This window comes from Suricata suricatta, chromosome 12 (genome assembly GCF_006229205.1).
Source record: "Suricata suricatta isolate VVHF042 chromosome 12, meerkat_22Aug2017_6uvM2_HiC, whole genome shotgun sequence".
Taxonomy (NCBI): domain Eukaryota; kingdom Metazoa; phylum Chordata; class Mammalia; order Carnivora; family Herpestidae; genus Suricata; species Suricata suricatta.
In genome coordinates this window covers 56,662,858-56,689,686 of record NC_043711.1, presented here as the reverse complement: position 1 = coordinate 56,689,686, position 26,829 = coordinate 56,662,858, and the positions used below count along the sequence as shown (strand labels likewise).

The window sequence follows — 26,829 nt, the reverse complement described above, 5'->3', positions numbered from 1 at the left end:
AAACATAAAAAATTTTTTAAAGTGGTCTCTAAACCCAATGTGGGACTTGAACTCACAACCTTGAGATCGAGTCACATGCTCCTCTGACTGAGCCAGCCAGGTGCCCTGAGGGTTCTTCTTTCTCCGAATCTTTTCTCTGAGAAAGAGAAAGGCAGAGAGAGAGGGAGAGAGAATCCCAAGCAGGCTCCACACTTTCAACACAGAGCCCGACGTGGGGCTCGATCCTACGAACCAAACCATGAGATCATGACCTGAGCCAAAATCAAGAGTTGAATGCCTAACCGACTGAACCACCCAGGTGCCTCCTAATGTAGCATACTTTAAAAATTCATTTATGTTGTTGTGTAAATTGATATCTCATTCTTTTTTATTGCTGAGTAATATTCCACAGTAGGAATATACCACAATTTATCTGTTCTCCAGATGATGACCATATGGGGGCTATGATGGGTAATGAAGGTTTACCTGAGAGTGTCTATGTGGACTTACATGTGTATTTCTCTTTTGTGTATATCTAGGAGTAGGATTGCTGAGTAACATAGTTAATTGTATGGCCAGCTTTATAAACACTACTGTACTGTTTCCCAAAACCACCAAGCCACTTTGCATCTCCACCAGCAATGTGTGAGAATTCTAGTTGCCCTATGTCATCTCCATCACTTGATGTGGTCAGCCTTTTTAGCTGTAGCCATTTTGGTGGGTATATTTGTATACCCACTAAATATTTTCATATTTTATAAAATTTTTATGTTTATACAGAAATATGTTTATATTTTTAAGTGCCTTTAGTTTGCATTTCCTTGATGACAAGTGATGTGGAGCATCTTGTTCTATTTTTTTAATAGAAAAATTTTATTTTAAATTTATTTATTTAGTTTTGAAAAAGAGAGGGGGAGAGAGCGTAAGCCAAAGAGAGGGGTTGGGGAGAGAATCCCAAACAGGCCTCACACTGTCAGTGCAGAGGCCGACACAGGGCTCGATCCCACAAACTGTGAGAGCATGACCTGAACTGAAATCAAGAGTTGAACCTTGGGGCGCCTGGCTGGCTCAGTCGGTTAAGGCTCCGACTTTGGCTCAGGTCAGATCCCATCCTGGGTTCGAGCCCCGCATCAGGCTCTGTGCTGACAGTTAGCTCAGAGCCTGGAGCCTGCTTTAGATTCTGTGTCTCCTTCTCTCTGTGCTTCTCCCCCTCTCATGCTCTGTATCAAAAATAAATAAAATATTAAAAAAAAAAAGAGTTGAACCTTAACCAACTTAGCCACCCCAGTGTCCTTCTTGTCATGTTCGTATTGGCCATTTTATGAAGTGGCTGTTCAAATCGTCCTTTTTTTAAAAAAAACAAATCAGATAATTTATCTTATTATTGAGATGTAGGAGTTTTTCTTAACAAATAAATCCTGGATACAAATTCTTAAAAGGTATATATTTTTCTTAGTCTAGGACTTGATCTAAATTTCAATCTTAAGAAATTAGATAAAGAGGGGCACCTGGGTGGCTCAGTTGGTTAAATGTCTGACTCTTGATTTTGACTCAGGTCATGATTTCACAGTCATGAGATCAAGCCCCACATTGGGCTCTGCACTGAGCATGGAACCTGCTTGGGATTCTCTCCCTCCCTCTCCCTCTGCCTTTACCCAGCTTTCATGTTCATGTGCTCTATCTCTCTCTCTCTCTCAAAAAAAATAAATAAATTTTATAAAAAGAGGAAAGATTTCTGAAGTCAAAGCTTGAGAACAAAAAAAGAAATTAAGAAAAGAACAAATTAAACCCAAAATGTTGAGTAAAGGAAACAAAAAAGCAGAATCGATGCAGTAGAAAATAGAAAAACAATAAATTAATGAAAACCAAAATATGCTTCTTTGATCAATAAAATTGATAAGCCTATGACCAGCTTGATCAAGAGAAAAAGACAAAGTATAAGTTGCCAATATCAGGAATGAAAGAAGACATGTCACGGCACATACTGCCAGACACTTAGAGAAGCACAATTTATGAACAAGTTTGTGCCAGTAAGTTCTACAATCTAGATGAAATGGACAATTTCTTTGAAAGACACAAATTATCAAAATGGATCCAAGAAGAAACAGAAATTTGGAATAGCTTTATATAAATTAAATAAACTGAATTTGTCATATAAAACCTCCCTACAGGGGTGTCTGGGTGACTTAGTCAGTTAAGCATTCTATTCTTTTTTTTTAGTTTATTTTTTTTATTTTTGAGGGAGAGAGTGTGTGAGTGGGGGAGAGGCAGCCACAGAATGTGAAACAGGCTTCAGGCTCTGAGCTGTCAGCACAGAGCCCGACGTGGGGCTCGAACCCACAAACTATGAGATCATTACCTGAGCTGAAGTCAGATGCTCAACTGACTGAGCCTCCCAGGTGCCCCAGCATCCTACTCTTAATTTCAGCTCACGTCATGATCTCATGGTTCATGAGTTCGAGCCCTATGTCAGGTTCTGGGCTGACAGTGTGGAACCTGCTTGGGATTCCCTCTCTCCCTCTCTCTCTCTCTCTCTCTCTCTCTCTCTCTCTCTCTCTGCCCCTCCCTCATCTGTGCTCTCTCTCAATATAAATATATAAATTTAGAAAAAGGAAAAAAAGACTCAGGTTAATAAAAATAAAACTTCCCTATAAAGAAAATAAGGAAAAAATAATATAAGTCCTATACAGACTACTTCAAAAAAAGATGGAGGAACACTTTACAACTAATTTTATGAAGCAAGTAATACCCTGATGCCAAAAACAGACAAAACGTCTCAAGAAAAGAGAAGTATGGACCAAAATCCCTCATGAACATAGATGCAGAAGTCTTTAACAAAACTTTAACAAATTGAATACAGTGACGTATAAAAAGAATAATATATCATTACCATGTAAGGCTTATCCCAAAAATGCAAAAGTGATTTTCTTTTTTTTTATGTTTATTTTTGAGAGAGAGAGTGAGCAGGTGCACATGAGACAGAGTGGGGGAGGGGCAGAGAGACAGAGGGAGACAGAGGATCCAAAGTGGGCTCTGTGCTGACAGCAGAGAGCTGAATGTGGGGCTCAAACTCATGAAACCGTGAGATCATGACCTAAGCTGAAGTTGGACACTCAATTGACTCAGACACCCAGGTGCCCCAAGAGTGATTTTCATACCCCATATAATTTCATGTAATCCTCAATATTAATAGAATAAGAGGGAAAAACCTCTTAGTTGACATCATACTCAAAAATGAAACACCCAATGCTAAGATTCGGAACAAGATACAGATGTCTGCTATCACAACTTTTAGTCAACATTGATACTGAAGGTCTTAGCCAGTGTAGTAGGCAAAGGAAACAAATAAATTGGCTCAAAGATAGAAAAGAAAGGTGTGAAATTGTCTTTATGTGCAATAGTATGATTGTGTACACAGAAAACCCTAAGGAATAGTAATTGTTTTAAAAACTACTAGAACTAACAGGTGAATAAAATAAGTTTTCAGGATAAAAATCAAACTACAAAAATCCATATATATTTTATATATGTATATAGTACATACAGTATATAGTATTTCTATATACTATCACTGAAAAAGTAGAGAGTGGAATTTCAAAAATAACCCAATTTACAATATCATCAAGGATAAAATACTTAGGAATAAATGTAGTAAAAGATAATGTAAGATGTGTGCTCTCAAAACTACCAAATCTTACACAGGGAAATTAGAGCAGATCTAGTCAAATAAAGATTTAAACCATATTCATGAGTCAGAAAACCCTACATTGTTAAGATGACAATTATCCTTTTGTTAAAACGATAATCTTTTTAATTTTTAGTATTTTTAGAGAGAGAGTGCACAAACAGGGGAGGGGGACAGAGGGAGAGAGAATCTTACGCAGGCTCCATGATCAGTGCACAGCCCGATGCCAGGCTCAAGCCCATGACCTTAGGATCATGATCTGAGCTGAAAACAAGATGGGAATGCTTAACTAACTGAGCCACTTACGTGCTCCAAAAGGTGACAATTATCTGTAAAATGATCTATACATTCAATACAATTCCAATAAAAATCCAGGCTTTATTAAGAGATAAACTGGGGCACCTGGGTGCCTCGGTCAATTGAGAGTCTGACTTCAGCTCAGGTCATGATCTCACTGCTTGTGAGTTCGAGCCCCACATCGGGCTCAGGCTCTGTGCTGACAGCTCAGAGCCTGGAGCCTGCAGCCTGCTTCAGATTCTGTACCTCTCTCTCTGCTTGTGCTCTGTCTCTGTCTCTCTCTCACATATAAAATAAAACATAAAAAAATAATTTTAAAAACTTTATATAAAGCTATAGCAATCAAGACTGTGACACTGATGTTAGGATAAACCAATAGATCAATGAAAAAGAGCCTCCAAATAGACCTACATTTGTATGGTCAATTGATTTTTTACAAAGGTACCAAAGTAATTCCAGGGGGGAATATGTTGCTTTTTCAACTTATAGGAACATAGGTTTAGTGCTTAAACAACTGGAATATCTTTATGGGAAAAGGGAACTTCCTTGTATTGAAAAATTAACCCAAAGGGATCATAGATCTAAGGTCAGAGCTAAAACTCTTGAAAATCTAGAAGAAAACATAGGGAAAAAAGTCTCTGTGACACTGGGTTAGGCAAAGTTTTCTTTTTTTTTTTTTTGCATGTAGCAATTTCTTACATTTATTAATCCCATTTTTTTAAATAATTTTTTTTTACTTTTTTTTACTTTATAAAGTTTCATAATTTTTTAACATATGCAGTTATTTTCCATCATTTACAATACAGTAGTTGCAATGACACTCAAAACAGAAGCAAAGTAAAAAATCAAAACACCAACTTCTGTTTCATGTAATTAGACTTATACAGAAATTAGAAGGTTAAGTAACAACTAGTTAATCACCTAATTTCACAGCTATCTGAAGTGGCAATCGTTAAATAGCAGCTTATCTATGATACATTCAAGATACATGATACAATCTATTACTTGTTCACAGGCTACAACACAGCCTGCTTAATACCGTTCCTTAAATTCCACCTCTATACTACAATATGCTTGAGGACCAAGGCAAAGTTTTCTTAAATAGGACCCAAAAGGCATAATCTAGAAAAGAAAATAAAATAAGTGTCATTTTATTATTTTTAAATCACATACTTTATTAGGTTTTTAAATGTTTTATTTATTTATTTATTTAAAAGTTTTTTCTTATGTTTCTTTTATTTATTTTTGAGAGACAGAGAGAGACAGCACAGGCAGGGGAGGGTCAGAGAGAGAGGGAGATACAGAATCCGAAGCAGGCTCCAGGCTCTGAGCTAGAGTCAGCACAGAGCCTGACGCGGGGCTCGAACCCATGAACCATGAGATCATGACCTGAGCCGAAGCCAGATGCTTAACCGACTGAGCCACCCAGGTGCCCCTATTTATTTATTTTTGAGAGACAGAGAGAGACAGCACGAGCAGGGGAGGGTCAGAGAGAGTGGGAGACTCAGAATCTGAAGCAGGATCCAGGCTCTGAGCTGTCAGCACAGAGCCCGATGCGGGGCTCGAACCCACGAACTGTGAGATCATGACCTGAGCTGAAGTCTGACACTAAACCAACTGAGCCACCCAGGCGCCCCTTTATTAGGTTTTTAAGTCCTTACTGTTTTTTGGATTATGAAAGAAATATGTCTGTTATTACAATTCAAATGGTGAAGCTTATAGACAACCTTAAAGAATGCATACAGGGGTGCCTGGGGAGGCTCAGTTGGTTAAGCGTCCGACTTAAGCTCGGGTCATGATCTCTTGGTTCATGGGTTCAAGCCCCATGTTGGGCTCTGTGCTGACAGCTCAGAGCCTGGAGCCTGCTTCAGATTCTGAGTCTCCCTCTCTCTCTGTTCCTCTCCTGCTCACACTGTATCTCTCTCTGTCTCAAAAAATTAAATTGACATTAAAAAAACCTTTATTTTTTTAATTAAAAATTTTTTTTAATGTTTTCTTAAATTTATTTTTGAGAGACAGAGAGAGACAGCACAGGCAGGGGAGGGTCAGAGAGAGAGAGAGACACAGAATCTGAAGACAGGCTCCAGGCTCTGAGCTAGCTGTCAGCACAGAACCCAACACGGGGCTTGAACCCACGAACCACGAGATCATGACCTGAGCTGAAACTGGACGCTTAACCAACTGAGCCACCCAGGCGCCCCTAAATAAACTTTAAGAAAAGAATACATACACATATTATCATATAGGGTTTTTGGAAAATACTAATGGGATTATACCATAGTTATTATCCTATAAGTTGGTTTTTCTTCACTTGAAATAAACTGTGGACAGTAGTCCCTATCAGCACATACAGTACTTTTGCTAACGATGTTTCTACATTTATTTTCTCATATGCATAATATATTACTTTAAATTTAGATAGATCCTAGCAAATCGCTCTTGCTAGAAGTTGCATCAACTTATATTCCCACCAGTAGTAGAGGAGGGTGCTTGCTTTCAGATAGGCTTGCTGTTGATGGCTGTTATCACTTTTGTTACTTGTATAATTTTTTGTGTGTGGCCAATCTGCTAAATGAACAATGGTACCTCATTATTGTTTTTAATTATCATTTATTTGATTAATTATGCTTTCCTTTCATATGTCTATTGACCATTATATTTCTTCTTGTGTGAATTGCCTATGTTTCTATTGGGTTGTTTGTCTTTGCCTTATTGATTTTTCGGAACACTTTGCATATTATAGATACTGACTGTTACTTCATTAGAAGCATTGCAAATACCCTCTCTCAGTCTTTTGTTTGTCCTTTAAGTTTGTTTGTGGTATCTTTCACTATCCAGAAGTTGGAACTTCTATGTAGTCCAATGAATCAATCCTTTTCTTTATATTTTTCTTTTTTTTTTTATATTTTTCTGATTTCTATGCAATGCTTAGAAATTCTCTCCCTACCACGAAGTTACAAAAAAGATTTACTTTTTCTTCCAGTATGTATTGAATTCCTGTGTTTCAACTATATTGGTGATGTTTTAATGCTGGAGCTGGGTGTTGGGTACATTTTTAGTATTTTTTGGTTTTTTGCTTAACCTTTTGTGTGCCTGGCATCCTTTATAACATTTATTTATTTATTTATTTATTTATTTATTTATTTATTTATTTATTTAAGAGAGAGAGAGAGAGAGAGAGAGAGAGAGAGAAAGAGAGAGAGAATCCTAAGCTAGATCCACGTTCAGCACAGAGCATGACATGGGGCTTGATCCCATGACCCTGGGATCTTGACCTGACCTAAGAGTTGGATGCTCAACTGACTGAGCCACCCAGGTGGCCCTACAACACATGTCAGTAAAGAAATAAAGAGAGGGGGAAAACCTAAGACGTTTTTGAAGGGGTTTGTGCTACCAGAGAAAATCCCAGGTCTGGCAAAAACAAACAAACAAACAAACCAAAACAAAAACACAGGACTATGTGATATTATCCCCGAGACTAAGCAATCTCCAACGTTTGGAATCTGCCCCACATGGAGCTGGTTACTAAAGAGATGAGGCCCCCCCAGTGCCCACCTCAGACTTGGTCATGGAGAAGGAAGGGCAGGAAACAGGTCTCCGACAGCAGAACTGGGGAGACTGAACTGGGTACCTGAGAAGAGCCCCTGATGCCCGCTTACAGCACAGATGACCTTGCCTGCTAGGTGGAGGATGGCAGTCCCCAAAGCCCGCAGAGTGTACGGTTGCATTTATATGAAACGTTCATAATAGAGACAGAACGTAGATTAATGGCTGCCAGGGCTGGGGGTGGGTGGGAAGGAGAGATGGAGAGTGAGTGCTAATGGGTACAATGGTTTCTTTGGGGGGTTCTTAAAATCTCCTCAACCTAAATTGTGGTAATGGCCGCACGACTCTGTGAGGATACTAAGAACCCTGGGATTTACCACCACTCTGCTTTCCCACGTGGCAGCCTGAATCAGTATTTCATGCCTGTTTACGCCAAATAGCATCCCATCGTACGGACAGACTCGTTTGTTTATCCGTTCACCAGTTGATTGGCATTTGTGTCCACGTTTTGGCCATCATGAACAATGCCACTTTGAACCCTCGTGCAAAGCAGTGTCCGTGTGGAGACGTGTTTCCAAGAGCCTCGGGTACATACCTTGGAGTTTCGTTGTAGGGTCATGTGGTAATTCTGTGTCTAACGTTTTCCAGTATTCTGAGTTGGCCTATGAGCTAGTGACCACATGCTGATGTATGAGGTCTCCCCTGTCCCCACGGGAGTGGATACCGGCCTTCTTTCCTCTCTGCACAAGCCGTGTGGGAATGGCGGGACACTTTAGATCTCAACCCGGGGTCCCTGGAATCCTGGTCCTGGGGATGTGTTACTAGAAGAGATAGTGTGTTGCCTCCCATACACCTTTCCATTGGAGCCTTCCAAGAGGCTCCAAAGAGTCTCCTTTCAGTGTCTCACAGTCTCTGTAAGTCAAAGATCCAGGCAGAGTGTGACTCCACCAGATTTTTTGCTGGAAAGAGATCCCATGTTGTCCCCACTGGGTTTGGACATGAAGGGATGTAGGGGCTGGAGCTGTTGCAACCATCTTGCAGCCATGAGGACAGAGCCTGTCTGGGAAGGGACCCATGGTGGAAGCAAAAGGAGGCTGTTTGGAAGTAAGGGTGTTGTCTGCATCCTGATTGAAACCACATGAAGCATCCCACCCTAGACTTTTCAGTTCTGTGAACCAATGAATCATCTTTTTTCTTTTCTTTTTTTTTTTCTAAGTTTATTTATTTATCTTGAGAGAGAGCCCATAAGAGTGAGAGTGTACCAGCAAGGCTTGGGGGGGTTGGGCAGAGAGAGGAAGAGAGAGAATCCCAAGCAGGCTCTGTGCTAAGAGCACAGAGGGACTCAAACCCACAAACTGTGAGATCCTCACCTGAGCCAAAATCAAGAGTTGGACCCTTGGGGCCCCTGCCTGGCTCAGTCGGTTAAGCGTCTCACTTCAGCTCACACCATGAACTTGGGTTCAAGCCCCGCATCGGGTTCTGGGCTGACAGCTTGGAGCCTGGAGCCTGCTTCAGATTCTGTGTCTCTGTTTCTCTCTGCCCCTCCCTGCTCACTCTCTGTCACTCAAAAATAAAAAATGTTTAAAAAAAAAAGAATTGGACACTTAACTGACTAGGCCACACAGACACCCCGAATTCCCTTTTTTCTTAAACATATATAGCCAAGCGAACACCTAAAGTGAGTGCTTGAAGATACACATCTTTGGAATTCTATGGGCTTGAGTGTTAGGTGATAAGTGGAGCCAGGCAGATAAGCACCAAAGGCGCAGGATGTCTCGTGTGTGGGGAGAGGCTGTGCTGGGGGGAAAGGGGGGGGCTATTTTGATAAAAGAGATTTTTTTCATTTTGGATAACTTAAAATGTTTTTAAATGTTTTATTTTATTTTTTTGAGAGACAGGTAGAGCCAGCATGAACAGGAGAGGGTCAGAGAGAGGGAGATACAGAATCTGAAGACAGACTCCAGGCTCTGAGCTAGCTGTCAGCACAGAGCCTGACAAGGGGCTTGAACCCACAAACCGTGAGATCATGACCTGAGCTGAAGTCGGATGTTTGACTGACTGAGCCACCCAGGCACCCTGAATAACCTTTTAAAAAATGTTTATTTATTCTTTATTTTGAGGGAGAGAGAGCACGAGATGGGGAGGGGCAGAGAGAGAGGGAGACAGAATCTGAAGCAGGCTCCAGGCTCTAAGCTGTCAGCACACAGCCTGATGCGGGGCTCAAACTCACAAACCATGAGACTAGAAACTGAGTGGGAATCAGGAGTCGACGTTTCATCTGCTGAGCCCCGCTTGCGTCCCTTTACCCTTCCTCTTGTGGGGTTTATTGAATTGGTTGTTGTTGGGTGTGCTGTTACTTTAGTTGTTGTGTATTTCGATATCTATGGGTGCTGCTGAGAACTTAGCCTGTGATAAACACCCATCTCTTTATTAATATTGCTGTCTGCCAAGACCTTTCCACGCCACCATCCCAGGGGTGTGTGAGAGATCTCCAGGAAGTGAGCCAATCCTATGCGAGGGGGCAGCCTCGTCTCTCTGGCTCACTTCTCAACCCAGTAAGTGTATATGGCTCTTTGCAAATAACTAGTGTCCTATGTTTCTATTGCGGCGTTAAAAACAAAACAAAACAAAACTCCCCTGAAGCTCCATGGCGTAAAACATCTCATTATTATTGTATCTCACAGAGCTGCAGGTCAGGAATTTGAACAGAATACAATTGGGACACTCCATGTCTGCTCTGTGACATCTGAAACTTCAGCTGGGACAGCTCACATGGCCGGGGGCGACTCCTTCTCGGCACACGGTGTCTCCACCTGGCTGGCGTGGGCTTCATCAAAGCCTGGTGACCTCAGGGTAGCTGGACTTTTAACGTGGAAGCTCAGAACTCCCATGGAGAGGGTTTCAAAAGACAGGGTAGAAGCTAATAATGTAATTCCTGAGTCTGGAAACTCTAATACCAGGACTCCTCAGCTGGGAGAGACAAAACACCCACCTCAGACCGGCTAATGGGAAAAAAATGGGGGTGACTGGGGCTGTATGATTGGCTCATGTAACTGAAAAGCCAGGGATATGTCTGGGCTCAGGCACAGGGGTTTAGGCATCTGGGAGAACTTGGCCCTAACCCCACGCTCCAGGGGTGTCTGTCCACCAGATGCTGCGCAGAGCCTGCAGGGCCCCTAGGACCATCTGTACCCTGGCTGTCACCCACAGCTAGCTTGGCCTGCACCAGAAAGGCCTCTCGGGGAAAGCAACGTTTGGGCAGAGACCTGAAGTAAGGGAAGAAGCCATGTGGATATCCAGGCAAAGGCAACAAGTGCAAATGTCCTGGGGTGGACATGTGCCAGATACATTTGAGAAACAGCAAGGAAGCCAGTGTGGGGCTGGACTTGAATAAGCAAAGGGGATGAGATGAGGGCGACAATGAGGGAACGGAGATGGGTTCCTGTGAGTGAGGCAGGAGCCATGAGAGGGTATGGAGAGGAATGGGGACAGGGTCTGACTTACATTTTCACATGATTCCTCTGGCTGCTGTGTTTTTAATGGATGGAGGGGAGCCTGGGGGGCTCCCACTGAGGAAGCTAGTACAGGAATTCCAGGTGGGGGCGTAGCTGTGTTGATGCTGGGATGTGGTCAGATTTGGGAATGACACACCGAAGGTGGGTGTGGGAGAAGGGGAGGGGAGGGTATGGGTGACCTTGGCTTACACCTCCCTATCTTCTATGGGCTGTTGCTTGGACTACTTGTTGGCTCACTCCTTCCCCATCTGACCCCCTCCAGTCCCTCCTGCCCATAAAGTGGCAGAGTGATTTCCAAAATGCAAATTTAACCCACCCTACACAGTAAGTCCAGACCTTTTTTATCTCCATCTTAATAGTCAACTTATTTATTTCCATGTGATTCAAAAATATATGACTACTTCATTGAACCCATGGTTTTGCCAGTAATACCAATTTGCCTTTTTAAAAGTTTGGTTTATAAAGACAGAGATTGATTGAAAGTAAATGAGGTTAATGAGGGGCACCTGGGTGACTCAGTTGGTGAAGCACCTGACTCTTGATCTCAGCTCAGGTCTTCAGCCCACGGTCATGAGTTCAAGTCCCATGTTGGGCTCTGTGCGGGGCATGAAGCCTACTTTAAAAAAAAAATTAAAGGAATAGCACAGGGGTGAAAAGGTATGGCAAACAGTTCTGAAGATTGTAATTCATGTGACCAGGCTTTGGGGAGGCTTCCCACACACCTGGATCTCCCCCTTTACCAGAACATGCTGAGCCCTTTGCCCCTCTGGTCTTCACATAGGCTGCTCTGCTGGCTAGATCTCCAGCATCATCCCTGAGAGTTTCTTTGTGAAACATTTATTTTTTACATTAAACCTTTTCATCCATCTGGAACTTATTTAGATATATGAGGGTCCAATTTCATTTTCCTTTGCCTAGATATTCACCTGTGCCAGCACGGAGTATTTCACGATCTACCCTTCCCCGACTGAACTGAAATATTACCTTTGTCAAGAATCACATTCTTACATATACTAGAATCTGGTTTGGGGTTCTTTCTTTTTTCCCGTTGTCTATTATTTTTTTTAGTATTTTTTAATGTTTATTTATTTTTGAGAGAGAGAGAGAGAGAGAGCGTGAGCAGGGGAGGAACAGAGAGAGGGAGACACAGAATCCAAAGCAGGCTCCAGGCTCTGAGCTGTCAGCACAGAGCCCAATGCGGGCTCAAACTCATGAACTGTGAGACCATGACCTGAGCCAAAGTCGGATGCTCAATGGATTGAGGTACCTAGGCATCCCTCCCGTTGTCTCTTCTCATGCCAAAGCCATGTTGATTTGATTTTAGCGGCTTTATAGTACGTTCTTCTTGCTGGTGAGATGAAAAATCCCATGTTATTCTTTTTCTGATTTTCCTTGGTTATTCTTGGGCATTTCTTCTGCCACACAATCTTTGAAGTCATTTTAGCCAGTTTTGAAAAAAAAAAGTCATCCTACTTGTATTCTAGTTTGAATTACAGTAATTGACACAGAAAAAATGGAAGGATTGACATTTTAGGGTGTGTCCACCCAGGAACATGGCATGGCTTGCTCTTTTCCAGATCTTATTTTGAAATCTTCTGGAAGATTTAATTCCATCTATATATCTATACTTTTATTTCATATGCTTCATTTCCATGAACAATATACAGGATGGTTTTGTGTTTAAAATTCTGCCAGTTCTTTCTTTGACGAAAACATTCTGTGCCTTGTCCTGTCCAGACAATGCGACTTTATATAGCACTCCATTCAAAAAACTTTCTAGTTGTTTATCCAGTACCCTCAAGATGGGTTGCTTGCATCCAAACTCTCTCTCTCTCTTTTTAAAATATTTATTTATTTTTGAAAGAGCGCAAGCTAGGAAGGGACAGAGAGAGAGGGACAGAGGATCTGAAGCGGGCTCTGCGCTGACAGGCTGACTGACAGCAGAGAGCCCAATGTGGGGCTCAAACTCATGAACCGAGAGATCATAACCTGAGCTGAAGTTGGATGTTCAACCAATGGAGCCACCCATATGCCCCAAAGTCTCTTTTAATTTTTTTTAAGCAAACATGACTATCTTTGCCCACATGTCTTTTGTTCATGCATGAGATTTCTCACACGCCTAGAAGAGGAATTGCTGGGTTGTGTGGCATTTATATCTTCAACTTTACTAGGTGCAACCAAACGGCCCTGCAAAATCCTCTGCCAGGCCACATTCTGGCTGAGAGGGCAGGAGAATTCTTGTTTCTCTGTGCTGTAGTCAGAGATGGGAAATTTCCTTCTGACTTTTGGCAAACTTCTGTTCTTCTCCACCTTTATTTTATTTAAATTTTTAAAAATTTTTAATGTTTTTTTTTTTTTGAGAGAGAGTAAGAGAGAGAGAGAGAGCATGTGCCTAAACATGAGTGTGGGAGGGGCACAGAGAGAGGGAGACACAGGTTCGGAAGCAGCTCTAGGCTCTGAGCTGTCAACACAGAGCCTGTTGTGGGGCTTGAACTCACAGGCCATGAGATCATGACTTGAGCTGAAGTTGAACCCTCAACCAACTGAGCCACATAGGTGCCCCTAAAAATTTTTTTTTAATGTTTAATTATTTTTGAGAGATAGAGACAGAGCATGAGATGGGGAGGGGCAGAAGAGAAGGAGACACAGAATCTGAAGCAAGCTCCAGGCTCGGAACTGTCAGCACAGAGCCTGACGAAATGCCTGAACCCATGAACCACGAGATTGTGATCTGAGCTGCTGTCAAGAATTGGACACTTAACCAGCTGTGCCACCCAGGTGCCCTTATCCTTTTTAAAAAAATGTTTATTTTTTGGGGATGGGGAGGGGCAGAGAGTGGGAGACAGGGATCCATGCAGGCTCCACACTGTCAGTGCAGAACCTGACGCTGGCTCAAACTCATGAACCATGAGACTGGAGGGGAAGTCAGACACTTCCAACTGAGCCGCCCAGGTGCTCTGGATCACCCAATATCCTTACATAAAAAACTTCCCTTTTCTTTCTTTCTTCTTTTGTTCTTTTGTCCCTCTCTTCCTCCCTCCCTCCCTTTTCTTCTTCTTCTTCATCGTTGTCTTCTTCTCCTCCTCCTCCTCCTCCTCCTTCTCCTCCTTCTCCTCCTCCTTCTTCTTCTTCTCCTTCTCCTCCTCCTCTCTATTTCTCTGTCTCTCTCGGGTCTTTCCTGATAGCAGCAAAACATTCCACTGTTTGGTCATATGACTATACTTTTAACATCTCTTCTAGATGAGCATCTTTCGTTTGCAATCATTTCCCATAATGCACAAGGCTGGAGTGAATTTCCTTACAAATTCCACACGGGTTAGAGCCTATCTGTGTCTTATAAACAGAATTCTTGACTCAAAGCATTAATGTGTTTGTAAATATGATAGTGTCACATTGCCCATCCCACCCCAGAACTGCATCAGTCGACGCTCCCCTGCAGAAACATAGCATATAACCAAATGTTTTGGTATGGCTAATACCGATCAATACAAAATGGTATCTCAAAGCATTTAAAAATGTGTGTTTAAGCAGCATGGTGTGGTATAATTTACACACCCTAAACTTTGTTTTATTATTAAAAATTTTTTTTTACATTTTTATTTATTTTTTGAGAGATAGAGTGAGACAGAGCAAGAGTGGGGAGGGTCAGAGAGAGAAGGAGACACAGAATCCCAAGCAAGCTCCAGGTTCTGAACAAGCACTCAGCATAGAGCCCGACGTGGGGCTTGAACCCACCAACCATGGGATCATGACCTGTGCCGAAGTCAGACGCTTAACCGACTGAGCCACTCAGGCACCCCAAGTTTGTTTTAAATTCATATTTCATAAATGTTAGCAAATCTATCACCACGGTCTGATTTTAAAACATTTCTCTCTTCCCAAATCTTTCAATGTGTTTTACATTTTCATTTCCCTGAGTGAGACTGAGTATGTTTCCAGCCATCTAAGAGCTGTGTCTAGTTCTTTTTCTGTGAGTTTTCTGTTCATATGCTTTGCCTATTTTTTTCTATCATAATTTTGCCTTATTGGTTTGTAGGCCCTCTTTATATATTATGCTCTCAAACTACGGCAAGTGCCTCTCCTTCAACCATCCTGTGTTTCCAATTCCCAGAGGCTGGAATTAACAGGATCTATTAATGTGTCTGAATCTCCACCACCCTGTGAGTTGTCCACCTACAGTGACTGTATCTGGTTTCATTCCGGGCTCCCAGCTCTCAGCATGGGACCTGACCCAGAGTCAGTCTCTGCACATAAGCCTGGAACCAGTATGTGTAAATATATGTTCCTTGCCCCTCAGAATTCCTGTCACAAGTTGTGATGATGTGTTAATCTGCATGACTATGTCTGATGTAAATACCCATGTGTATACTCACAGTGCAAAACAGTGTGGCCAGACACATTACTTTATTGAATTAATTTTTTTACTCTTTATTTTTTGAAAGAGAGTGGGGGAGGGGCAGACAGCAAGGGTAGACAGGATCCCAAGAGGGCTCCTCACTGTCAGCACAGAGGCCCGACACGGGGCTCGAACTCATGAACTGTGAGATCATGACCAGGGCCAAAGCTGAATGCTGAACCAACTGAGCCACCCAGGTGCCCCTTTACAACTCCTTTTGAATAGAATACATGCTCATTAGTAAGTCTCCTAATAACCCTGGAAGGAAGTTTGCAGCAGCAGACCTGAGGCTCAGAGTAGGAAATCGATTGCCTAAGGCCACCCATCCAGAAAGAGCGTGGACCTGTAGGTTGGAAGAGTGGGGCGGTGGCCCGAGAGCCAGCATCTCTTCTGGGAGGAAACCTGCCCATGACTCAAGCACAGCCAATAATCATCACCGCCTCATGACAACCCAGGTACAATTATCTTGTATTATGAGTGAAGTCTCACCTGGTGGCCCAGGCCTTCCCAGAGGGACCACTGCTCCCTGAGAACGCAGGGTGAGAAGTGGTCTCTGCCCCCACAGGCCAGGCAGGCGAACCTCCATGGTGGTGTGTCCCTCAAATATCGGGCCCCTCTAGACTTGCAGCGGTGGAGCCGGGGGAACAGGTCAGTAGAGCCAGGCATCCTGGGGCTAGGGGGAGCGAAACCCAGGGGCACCCAAGAGGGGACTGATATACAGTAAGGAGAAATGAACATGACAGCAGGTCTGGCCCACTTGCTCTGGCCTCTCTGCCTGTCATCATTCACTCATTCCCAAAGTTGTGACGGATGCCAACCGGGTGTCAGAGGGGATCCCAGCCCCTGAACTATTCCTGGGGGGCTACCCCCAGGAAGTCCAGCATTCCAGTGGGGCAGGGGAGCTGGCTCTAGGCACACATGGAGATGAGACTATTTTTCAATGTGCTAAGTCCTTACTGTAAAAGAGATGCATAACACAGACCAAGAAAAATCACAAGGCTCTGTTCTGCTCTCCGCGGGGGGACATCTGAGCAGAGGCAGAATACACTCTGGGTAGAGGGGACAGCCGACACAAAGGTCTGAGGGTGGGAACGTTCTGGCTCTTTCAAAGAACAGAAGGAAGGCCACTTGGGCTGGAGCAAGAACGGAGTGGGGGGTGGGGGCTAGGTCTGAGTGGTCAGCAAAGGCTATTGAACAGTTTGGCTTTTATGCTCCATTCGGTGGATACAGTCTAAGAAATGCTTTCTTGTTGTCAACTAATCTGGGTGACCTTTGACAGTTTGCTGGGTCTCTCATTTCCTGCCGTCCATCTCTCCTTTCAAGAAACGCTTATGGAACCTCTACTTGTGTGTCATTCGAGCCCTGGGGACACTGCAGTGACAGAATAAATCCCCTGCGTCTGTAGAGTCTGCCTCTTGGAGGAAGAGACCCCCTGCCCCAGCTCTTCTGTTCGGTGACTCCAGTTCAGGCCACCGGCTCCAGAAGACCCCACTCGGCCCACCGGTGGCCGCCAGGTGGCGCTCTGCGCCTGCGCAAGGGCCACAGCTCGAGGGTCGCCAGGCCGAGACCGGACCCCGGCGGGGGAGGAGCGGCCGGGCGGGGGGCGGGGCCCGCGCCGCAGGTTGTGTGACTTTGGGTTTGACCTGCCTGGAGATGAGCTAATCCCGCCGTATAATAGACTCCGGGGAGATAGGGAAAATGGCTGCGGCGCTATCTGCGTCGCCATGGGGACCATCGCGCGCGCGCGGGCGGAGCGCGAGCCTGGAAAAATACAGCCTTTGTCGGCGGCGCGTGTCACTCACGGCGCGGGGACCTCAGGCGGCGGGGCTCGGGGCTGGCTTTCCTCAGGTCCGGAGCGGGGGCCTCTGACGGGGCGTGCCTGTTGAGGCTGCTGGGACCCCGGGGTGTTCCCAAAGTCCTCGGAAGACCTTTCTCCGAACACACCCTCGCACCCAGTTTTCTGTCACCAACACATTCCACCCCTTCTTCTGTGGAGTCGATTGCACCCGCACACACCATCCTCTCCCCTCTGGCTGTCTCTTTCCCAAGCTGGAAAGGGGTCCCAGCTCGTGTGTCCTGAGCCTACTCACCAGGCGCAGGGACAGGCCCCAACGACTGCGACTGCCCTTCCCTCTTGTCCCTTCTGCAGCGCACCGGGCACATCCAGGCATATAGATGCACACCACAGCCGTTCTCACACAGACCCGTGCACTCCGAAGGCACACTCACTCCTGACAGTCACATGCTTACAGGCATGGATGAACCCAGAACACTGAGTTGGGGGGAGGGTGGGGGGACACCTGCAGACACGCAGGAGGGTAACATGCAAATACACAAGCGACCTAGTGGCAGACAACACCACTCCTGCGTGCACTCCTTAACAGTCTCCTCAAGGGCAGATACGTTGAGGCACTCAATATGCGGACTCACCACACCCGTATACACGGATTTGCACATCCACTCCTTCACAAACGTGTCCACTCCGAGTGACACGGATGCCTGTGTACTCCAGTGCAATATCCCCTCCTTTCTGCACCCTCCAACAGTCTCAGCGGGGCCACCTCCAGGCACTCCCAGCACACACGCCCACCACGCCGTGAGCAGAGGCTTGCACGCCTGCACTTTCTTGTAGCTCACTTCTTTGACATACCCGCATGCACACCAATGCCCCTCCACTGGCACACGCGGATGTCCATCCAAACACGCCAGGCCCACCCGGGGGCGCACGCGCGGGTGCCTCCGCCAGGCAGGCAGGCGGCGCGGGCACAGGGCGCCCGGCGTGCCCCCCGCGGACAGCTATCTGCCTGCCCATCAGCGCGCGGATCTGCGGTGGTAAATGATGCATTCGATGGCGGGCGCATTTGTTGTGCGCGCTCTGAAAGGGCTCCGATAATCTGGAAGGCAGAGATAAGGAACACCATTTATTCCGCGGCACTTTGGAAACAATTCCCAGCCCTGTACAACCCCATTCTCGGGCAGCCTCCGGGAGCCGGGCAGATAACGATTGGCTATTCATTATCTTCGCCGGGAACAAAGATTAGCCGGCCGAGATGAAAAATTACCCCGGACAGCGACGCAGCCCCGCGCGGACTCCCCTGCCCGCCGCCGCCTCCCGCGCCTCGGTGCCCCGCCCGGTCCGCGGGCTCTGCGCTCATGCCCTCCCGGCCCCGCAGCCTGGCGCTCGGCCTCCCGCGCTCGCGTCGTTGGCGCGGCGGCGCCCGGCACTGCCGCTGTCCTCCAATCAGTCTGTCCATGCCACCCAGCCCGTCTTCCGCCTCCCGACTTTCCCCTCGTTCTCTTTGGGGCCCTGCCGGCCCTCCCTCTGCTCCCCACTGCTCTGGGGGCCTGTCTCGTATCCCTTTCCCTATCTGTTTTTGTTTTGTTTTTCTCCCTCTCTCCTCTCTGTATCTCTCCCTTGTTCCTCTGGTCACGGCTGTCTCTGGCTAACTCGTGTGCTGCTTTTGCTGCCATCTCTCTGACTCTTTCGGCCACTTCCAAGTTGTTTGTTTTTGTCTGTTCCTGTGTGTCCCTGACCAACCCCTCTAGCCCCCAGTGGTGTCTCTGTCCCTCTATGGCAGTTGCCTTTTAAAATCTGTCCTTGGGTCTCCCTGTCTTCCTCTCCCTTCCATGTCTCTCCGGGTCTTTCCATCCCTGGGCCTCCATGTCTCTCAATCCACCCCCACCCTGGAGGGCCCCACATCAATGGGCTTCTCACCCCCCATCCTCTTAAAACTGTTCCTGACAGCAGACCTGAGGCTGAGAGGCCCCAGCCAGCTCTGGCCAGACCAGCTCAGCCCAGCAGAGAGATGGCAGGTGGGGTGGGGGTGTAAGACCTGGAATCTCCCTCCAAAGAAACAAGACAGAACTAGAGAAGGCCCAGTAGACACTCAGGCACTGCTAGGTTCATGGGGATTTACTCTTGTGCCCCAGAACCGGCTCCTGAATGCCCCTCCTCAATGAGGCTGGGGGCCTTGGGAGCGGGTGGTCCCAGCGAGGCCACCTCATTAGAGCGGTTATTCAGCACGGTGCTGGCATCGGCAGATAAGCCTTATCAGCTCATCTCCCCCTCCCACAGACAGACAGAGAGTGCCCTCCGCTCCCCTGGCCTCTTGCCTTGCCGGTTAGGGATGTTGGGTGATCTGGGAAGACACACAGTATGTGTGTCACCCAGAGACACACTCCTCCCCAGATGCAGACTGAGGGTAATACTGGGTAGAGAAGTACGCAGAGTTCCAAGATCTATTCATACACGCAGATGCCCACACCCCAGTTAAACAGACACAAACACCTCGACACAGTGCGTTCATACCTGGATACACAGATAGGCAGACACACTTGGATACATTGTCCAGCCTCCTATCATCAGTTCCAAGATACAATGATAGACACCCAATACCCAATGCTGTTCAAGACCGAACAGACACACACGCATGCACACACACTCCAATCCATAGACAAAGGATACCCAGACACACACTGCTACCAACCTACATAGGGACACACACCAATTTATAAATAAACACTTGGAAATGCCCACTTCCCATCATATGATTCATGAATACAGAGATCTCAGAGATACACAGCCATAGGGACACACAACAAGGTCCACAGACACACTCCCCCACAGGCACTTTTGGGGTCAAGCTCTGAAAACAGCTACACATAATAATACACACTCTCAGGGACCCACAAAACACTGAGTCTCAATCTACAACTTCTCAGAGACCCACAAGAAGAAATGGCCATATAATATACTCAGTTTTGGAGACTTGCCATGTGCTCACAAACGCACACAGACACACAGGGGCGCTCAGGACAGATATTCTCCCGCACACGAACACAGCACATACACATGCAACACAGTCACCATCAGCTTCAAAGAAAGCAGATGCCCATAGAGATGGGGGGCACATAGTTTTCCCAGGACCAGGGACTTCCCAGTCCTTCCAAAACAAAGCACTCTCTCTGGGCGGAAGATCCCCAGGCCACTTTCACTCCCCAGGGCAGCTGGAATGGGATGGGGTGGCCCACTGTGGAGTTGAATTTTGAGGTAGGGACTTTGGAAGTTCAAGAACCAGATTCCCTTGAACAAGAGTGTTCTTGGGGGTGAAGATTCCCACACCCCAAATCCTCTGCCCAGTCTTCCAAGGACAAGCTCTCTTTCGACTCCCTCTCTCTTTCCCTTGAGAGAGTTCCTTGGGGATGGGCCAGGGGGCTGTCTCAAACTCCACTCCTGAATTGCTCTGGTGTGCTTGGGAGTTGGGGAGTTCAGGTGGGGGTATAGGTGGCTTGGAAGGGAGAGGCCATGCATCTACATTTTAGCCGAATCAGCCTGGAAGTGAGGAAGGGAGTGTGTGTGTGTGTGTGTGTGTGTGTGTGTGCGTGCGCGTGCGCGCCCGAGCCAGATTGTCAAGCTACATTTGGGTGTGTGGATGCGTGCAGGTCAGTGTGACCCTGATCTCCTGGCTGAGAATTTCCATGCAGCCACAGCTGTGTGCGCCAATGCGTGTGCACAGATGTGTGCATATGTGAGCAATATTGGAAGCGAATCGGAAAAAGAGGAGCAGGCGTCTGTGTACGTGCGTGTGTGTGAGCGCTTGTGGCCACGGTTCAGGAGGGTTCCCAGGGAGAGTCTTGAAAAAGACACGTCCCGGGCTTTCCGAGCTTACACCCCTGAGAGCATGGGTGCTCATTCCTGCGCCCCTACGAGGGCGGGAGTAGTCTGGAGTACGGGCGAGTGAGGTACTGCGCCTTGAGTGCCTGCGGGCCTTCGGCCTGCCGCCCGGCGGCTGGACCAGGGAAACCGGGCGCAGAGCTCTGGGCACCCTTCTGCCCCCCTGCGGCGCTCCCGCCCCCTCAAAGTGCGTTCTAAATAAAAAGCAGCGGCCGCTGCGCCGGGGGAGGGGAGGGAGAGGCAGCGGGAGCGAGAGGGAGGTAACGAGGCCAGCGCCGCTCAAGTCTCTATCTCCAGGCTGCCTGCGCCCCCACCCCAGTCGGCCCCGTCGGCCACCGGCGAACAAAAGCGGCCCGCCGCGCACCATGCGGCCACTCGCCGCGCCACCCAGGCCCTGCTGGTGAATGCCGACAGCCCGCAACGGGGTCCGGTGGGCCCACCTCGCCAAGCACCGCGCAGTGCGTCCCACTCCTCTCCGGCCCCGTCCACCCGGGGGCGCCGCCCTCCGCACCTTGCTCCGTAAGTACCCCCACCTCCGCCTGGCCCCAGGGTCCTTCCAGTCCCCAGGTTTGAACCATCGGGCTCCCTAAACCCAGTCCATCTAGCCCCGTGGCCCCTGATATGTGGCCTTCGGGGTTCGCCCTGGTCCTAAGAGCGGCTCAAACCCCAGGTCATAAGGGCCTAACCCTGAGCTAGTATCTCAGAAGTCGAGGACAGCAGGCCCGCGTCGGGCCTCTTGTTTTCCCATTTCTCAGATGCAGCCATACATAGGCCACGAACCCCGGTTATTCCCGATGCCTTGCAAAGCGCCCCACCTCCCGGACCCCAAGCTGGGGTCTTTGTCTTGGCCGCCCCCACCTCCGGGCCAAGGCGGCGGAGGCGCCCAAACCCGGCCGCCGAGCCGCGGCTGCACCTGCCGACTGGTCCCGTGCGCCGGCTTTGCGCGGCTTAACCCAGCTCGCTCCTGCGTGCGCCCCCGCGCGCCGCGCCCCGCGGCCCTTTATCCTGGTGGCTGGGGTGCGGGTGGGGGAGAGCGCCGAGTCTGGAAGTCTCCCCCCTGCCCCAAGCCGGAGCGGGAATCTGTTTAGTGGGATTTCAATAAGAATGGGGCCGCCGTGGGCTCTGAGATCTGCCGCCGGGAGGCGTAGACTGCGGCGATCTGGGTCTGTCTGGGCGCCGGGCATTCAGGAATCCTTCGGGCATTCAGGAATCCTTCGGGCATTCAGGAATCCTTCAGCGGCGGCCAGGCTTGAACTCCAGGTTGTCCCAACCGTGAGGGGAAAGATCCGGCGTTCAGGGCCCCCGGGAGTGGCGGCCGCTCCTTTCCCGGAAAACACGGAAGGAAATTCGTTGTTTTGGAAAAAGCTGCGTCTCCCGGGGATGGGGAACATCTGGCGGTGAGCTCCGGGTCTACACAGGCACCTAGTGCTGGGATTCGTTTATGAGTAGGCAGGACTTGAGAAGCAGGTAGGGCCACTGCAGCTACCCAGGCGTCTGGAGAGAGTTTCCCAGCCGGGTGGATAAATTGCAAACAAATTGCGTCTAACGAAACGGATTTGCCAGTTGTCAGGCTGCCGGGCCGCAGGACTGACTGGCGCTCTGAGTAAACCGTGCCTGTTCTGGAAGGAGGCAGAAACGCTGCCCGATTGTCTGCAGGGCTCAGCAGGGTCTATAGGGGAGGCTGTCCGGCTTGAAGGTGGGTGGTTAAACCCTGATAAGGAGATCCAAGATCTCGGCCCAGGGCACGGAGACTTCTGCCCCGGTTTTACGATTAAAACGGTCCAAAAGACGTAAGCCATGGGAGAGCCATCACAGAGGCCAGAGGAGAGGGAGCTTTCACATTTGGGGGGGGCTGGAAATGAACCCCAACAAGCAGAAGGGGCTATTGGAGTCCTAGTCCCTCAGTTGCAGAACCCCTTCTGGGGAAATGGCTGCAGGCCTGAGCAGATTTAAGGCCTTACCCTATGGGGACTTCTGAACCTCTCTGGCTACAGTGGCCCCCTCTTCCTTCTCGGTACCCTCAAGGCACATTGCCAGTGTGGGGCTCGAAGGTCAGCGGGCTGCCAATTAAATATCCCTACGGAAAGCAGTCCTGACGCAAACTGACTTCTTTGAATCTCCCCTCCACCGCTGGCCAATTAGATACCCATAGGAAAAGGCGAGAAGAATTATGTTACAAAGAGATGGCAAACTTATGGTCCCAGAGGGGCCACCTTGGATGAAGGAAATTTAAACAAAGGGCACGGACGGGAGGGCTATGTGCCACGGGGAAGACGGGGTAGCTGAGAGCCGCGGTCCAAGCAGGTGAGGCCCTCTAGAAACAGGCCTCGGATCCCTGTGCCTCCGGCTTCCGAGAGAAAGCATCTTGAGCCGTTAGGACCCATGCTTTCTGGGGGACTCTCAGACCACCTGAAAAAGGCAGTTGGAACATTCCATTTCTCTGCTGCCCACCGCCAGTCTTTCCTGAAGTCTGGTTCTCATGTGACAGCTTCTCAGTGCGATCAAAAGGCAGCACCCGCGTTAGCAACAACCCTTGGAAACTAACAAAAAAATGAAAAAGGGAACGCTTCCCTCCAAAGGTGTTCTGGAGACCTTGAAGCCCGAGGCTATAAACCGGAATAAATCTGCTCTTCTCAGCTTTTAGGGTGGCCTCCACAGTCCCAGCCAATTTGGGGAGCCTGCCCGTTTGTTTGGGGTCTCCCCTACCTCCTGGGCAAGATGCCTGACTAGTGTCCCTGTCTGGCACACACACAGGCAGGATGGTGGAGGTGTGTTTTACTGGTCAGCTGGGCCTCCTGCTGCCTGGTGCCTCTCTTTTCTCTCCCAGGCGGGTTCGTTCCTGTGGAAGATCGAGGTAGTCCCGTGTCCAACGCAGGAGCTCTAACCATAGTGGTGGCCTCCGCCAAGCTGGCTACTTGCCTACCTGCCTTTTGGAGGAAGGCAATCCCGGGGCCTCAAGAGACCTGGCAGGGCTCCCCCCCCCCCGCCCCCACCTGGGCCCAGTTTGTGGGAAGTGAGACTGGTGCTGAGCTCCCCAGGCCCCTGCTCAAGCATTGCTTAATTGCCCTGATAAGCTTCTCTGTGCCGCGATTTTCTGAGCCGCCGATCGGGGTAATTAAATCCCTGCCAGTGCTCGCTTCTGCGCCAGGCCAGCGGGCAGCTCAGGGTTGCCGTTCAGGCAGGCCGGTCACCTGCCCTCCCGCCGGGGCCCAAGACGCTGCCCGAGGGGCTTCAGGTTGCCTCGGAGGGGCTTCTAGCCGAACTGTAATAATGAAACTGCAGACCCACCCAGAACGGGGGTAATTTGAACCACACCTTTGGGGGAAAATAAAGCGAATTACCTGCTCTCCCCAGCGCCCGAAGTGGCCACCTCCCTGCGAGCCAAGGCGAGGATCGCAGATCCACGCAAGTCTTCCACTCGGCTCCGGTGTTCACAGCCCGGGTCCGGCAAGTGGCTGGCTGCCTCCCGCGCTGGCTCCCGCGGGGTTCGAGCTGGCGGGGCAGTCTTGCCTGACACTAGGGATTGTCCCCGGGGCGGCGGTGTCTTTGATAAGTTCCTGCTAGGTTCCAGGGATGCAAAACAGTCTCAAGGCTCCGACGATCGCATTTTACGCGTTGATGAAGAATCACAAACTAAAGGCAGGGAGGAGAGACAGACGAACAGAGAGGCAGCCAGTCCAGGCCAAACCGCGCGCGTTTCGGGGAGCACGAATCAGAAGGCACTGGGGCCAGTCACCTGCCCGGCCTGGCCGAAGAGGCCCGGCGCCCGCGGCCTCGCGCTCCCACTCCGGGTCCCGGAGCGCTTTACACAGCTGGCGTCGGCCTCCTCTTAGGTGGAGCGGAGTTCCGAGCAGCCCAGGCGGGCCCCGCGCGCCCCGGAGTGGAGCGGAGTGGGAGGCGAAGCGGGCAGCCAGGGCTGGCGCGTCCCCCAAGCGCCCAAGACGCGCCGGTTCCCAGCTCGATGGGGGCTCCGCGCCTCCAGTCCCGCGTCTTTACCTGCGCCAGGGCCTGATCAACGGACAGCCGGACGCAGAGGCAGGAGGAGGCCCCTAGTCTGTGCCCGCGCCCCCCGCCCCCCCTCTCCCGCGCTGCCCAGAGCTGGTCTGGGAGAGGGTGACGGGCGCTCCCGCGGAGCTGGGCCTGGCCAGGAGCCCCCCGAGCCGAGGGGACCAAGAGCTTTCCTCCCTCCTCGGGATTATTAAAAAGTTCATTTCCTGGCGAATCGGGTGACGTCAGGGGCCCGGCGTCGCGGTGGCGGGGCCGCCCGGCCGGAGAAGCCGCCTCCAGTTACCCAATTACCGACTGTCAATCCCGCCGCCCCTCCCCCCACCCTCCCGGGGGTGGCTTGGACCCCCGCCCTCTCCCCTGTCCCGGACCCACCTGGGACCCTCTGGGTTCCTATTCCGAGAGCCGTAGACCAAGCTAAGGGAGAGGGGCTGGGGGACCACGATTATCCCCCCCTTACCCCCGCACCTGTCTCAATCCCCCCCAAAGTTCTTTGTTTCCGACCCTCCTCCCCAGTGGACCATAGGCTCCCTCGGAGCCTCGGTCTCCTCTGTCTGTACAATGGGAGAGGGCAAGATTTGTGCACTGGGGCCCACTCCACCCACAGAGCTGGATCTCTGCACTGGAGGTGTGTGGAGAGCAGTTCCAGGTGACTTAGGGGACAGAGTTCTCAGTCTATCGCCTCCCTCTCCCCAGGGGCCGCCTTAGAGAACCCCCAGGAGGGAAAAATGCCTCCTCCTGCCCGGAGGCGTCTCCTTCGAGCCGGCGCCGGCGCCAGTCCGGGTCTTCATGGCCTCGCCCCAGGCAGTTCGGCCCGTTGGTCTGCGAAGGCCACGCCCGGGAAGGGGACGCCCCCTCCCCCTCTCTGGAGCCGCCGGCCAGGCCACCTCCACCGGGTTGAGCACAGTCCTCAACGGCCTCTTGTCCGAGGCCCAGGTGCCCACTCGAGCCCGGTGGTTCCTGCCCTCCACCACTCCTACTGTCCCGAAGCTGTGCTCCCAACTCCCTTTCTCAGCCATAGCCCGAGTCGGGGGGAGGGAACTGTCTGGGTAGGTAGTTGGGACTCCAACTGGCCATGTTCAGTGGTAAAGGACGTAGGATCTGAGAGCTAGGGTCCTGGGGAGAGGAGGCCCAGGCAGCCAGAGGGTGTGGGGCCCAGGCTCCCGGGGAGGGGGGTCCCCAGTTGGAGGTTAGCTCCTGGGAAGAAGGCCTTGGGGTTCGGCGGATCCCGGAATGTCCTCAAGAGAAGGCGCAGCCGTCGGCCGGTGGGGTGAGGGTCCTGGCGGGGGGCACTGGCAGCAGGGGCCGCCGGGAGGGCGCTGGGAGGGGGCCCGCAGGCGGAGGGGGGCAGGCCCGCGGGTCAGTCCGGGAGTCCGGCGGTCCGGGAGTTGCGAGCGCAGCCAATGGGGGGCGGAGGCTGGGCGGCGCGCGGCGCTGATTGGCTGGCGCGGGCTTCTTAGGCGTGCACGGCCCCCGCTTCATGTCTGTGCTGGAGTCGCGAGCTGGCGCCAGGGCGGCCGGAGGATGCCGAGGGGCCGGAGCCGGGCGGGCCTGAGGCCGAGGCGCGCGCTGTCCCCCACTCCTACCCCGTGAGCCCAGCCGCCCGCAGCGCGGTTCCTAAGCCCGCCACTCCTGGGGCTCCCGCCAGTGCTGAGCCCCCGTCCCCGAGGCCGTGGCCCCTTTCCCTGTGGCGTTGCGTGTGTAAGTTTGGGGTGCGAGAGCTGGCGGGGGG

General features: G+C 49.9%; 1 protein-coding gene and 1 long non-coding RNA gene across 3 annotated transcripts in view; one reads left to right on the top strand and one right to left on the bottom strand.

Moving 5' to 3' along the window:
- Positions 1 to 21,528: 21,528 nt before the first annotated feature.
- GATA2 (GATA binding protein 2) overlaps positions 21,529 to 26,829 on the top strand; it is a 13,206-nt gene continuing 7,905 nt past the window's right edge. Inside the window, exon 1 of one of the 2 annotated variants that reach the window (XM_029917129.1) lies at positions 21,529 to 21,611. The gene's annotated coding sequence lies outside the window, so the exon portion shown is untranslated. Of the gene's footprint in view, positions 21,612 to 26,596; positions 26,799 to 26,829 lie in introns of those variants that run through there. The other variant, XM_029917128.1, reaches the window with a different exon arrangement.
- LOC115273858 lies at positions 23,277 to 25,379 on the bottom strand. Its single transcript, XR_003900987.1, has 3 exons — positions 24,434 to 25,379; positions 23,799 to 23,931; positions 23,277 to 23,501 (listed from the first exon to the last, which is right to left on the bottom strand). It is a non-coding gene; the product is annotated as an uncharacterized LOC115273858 (long non-coding RNA).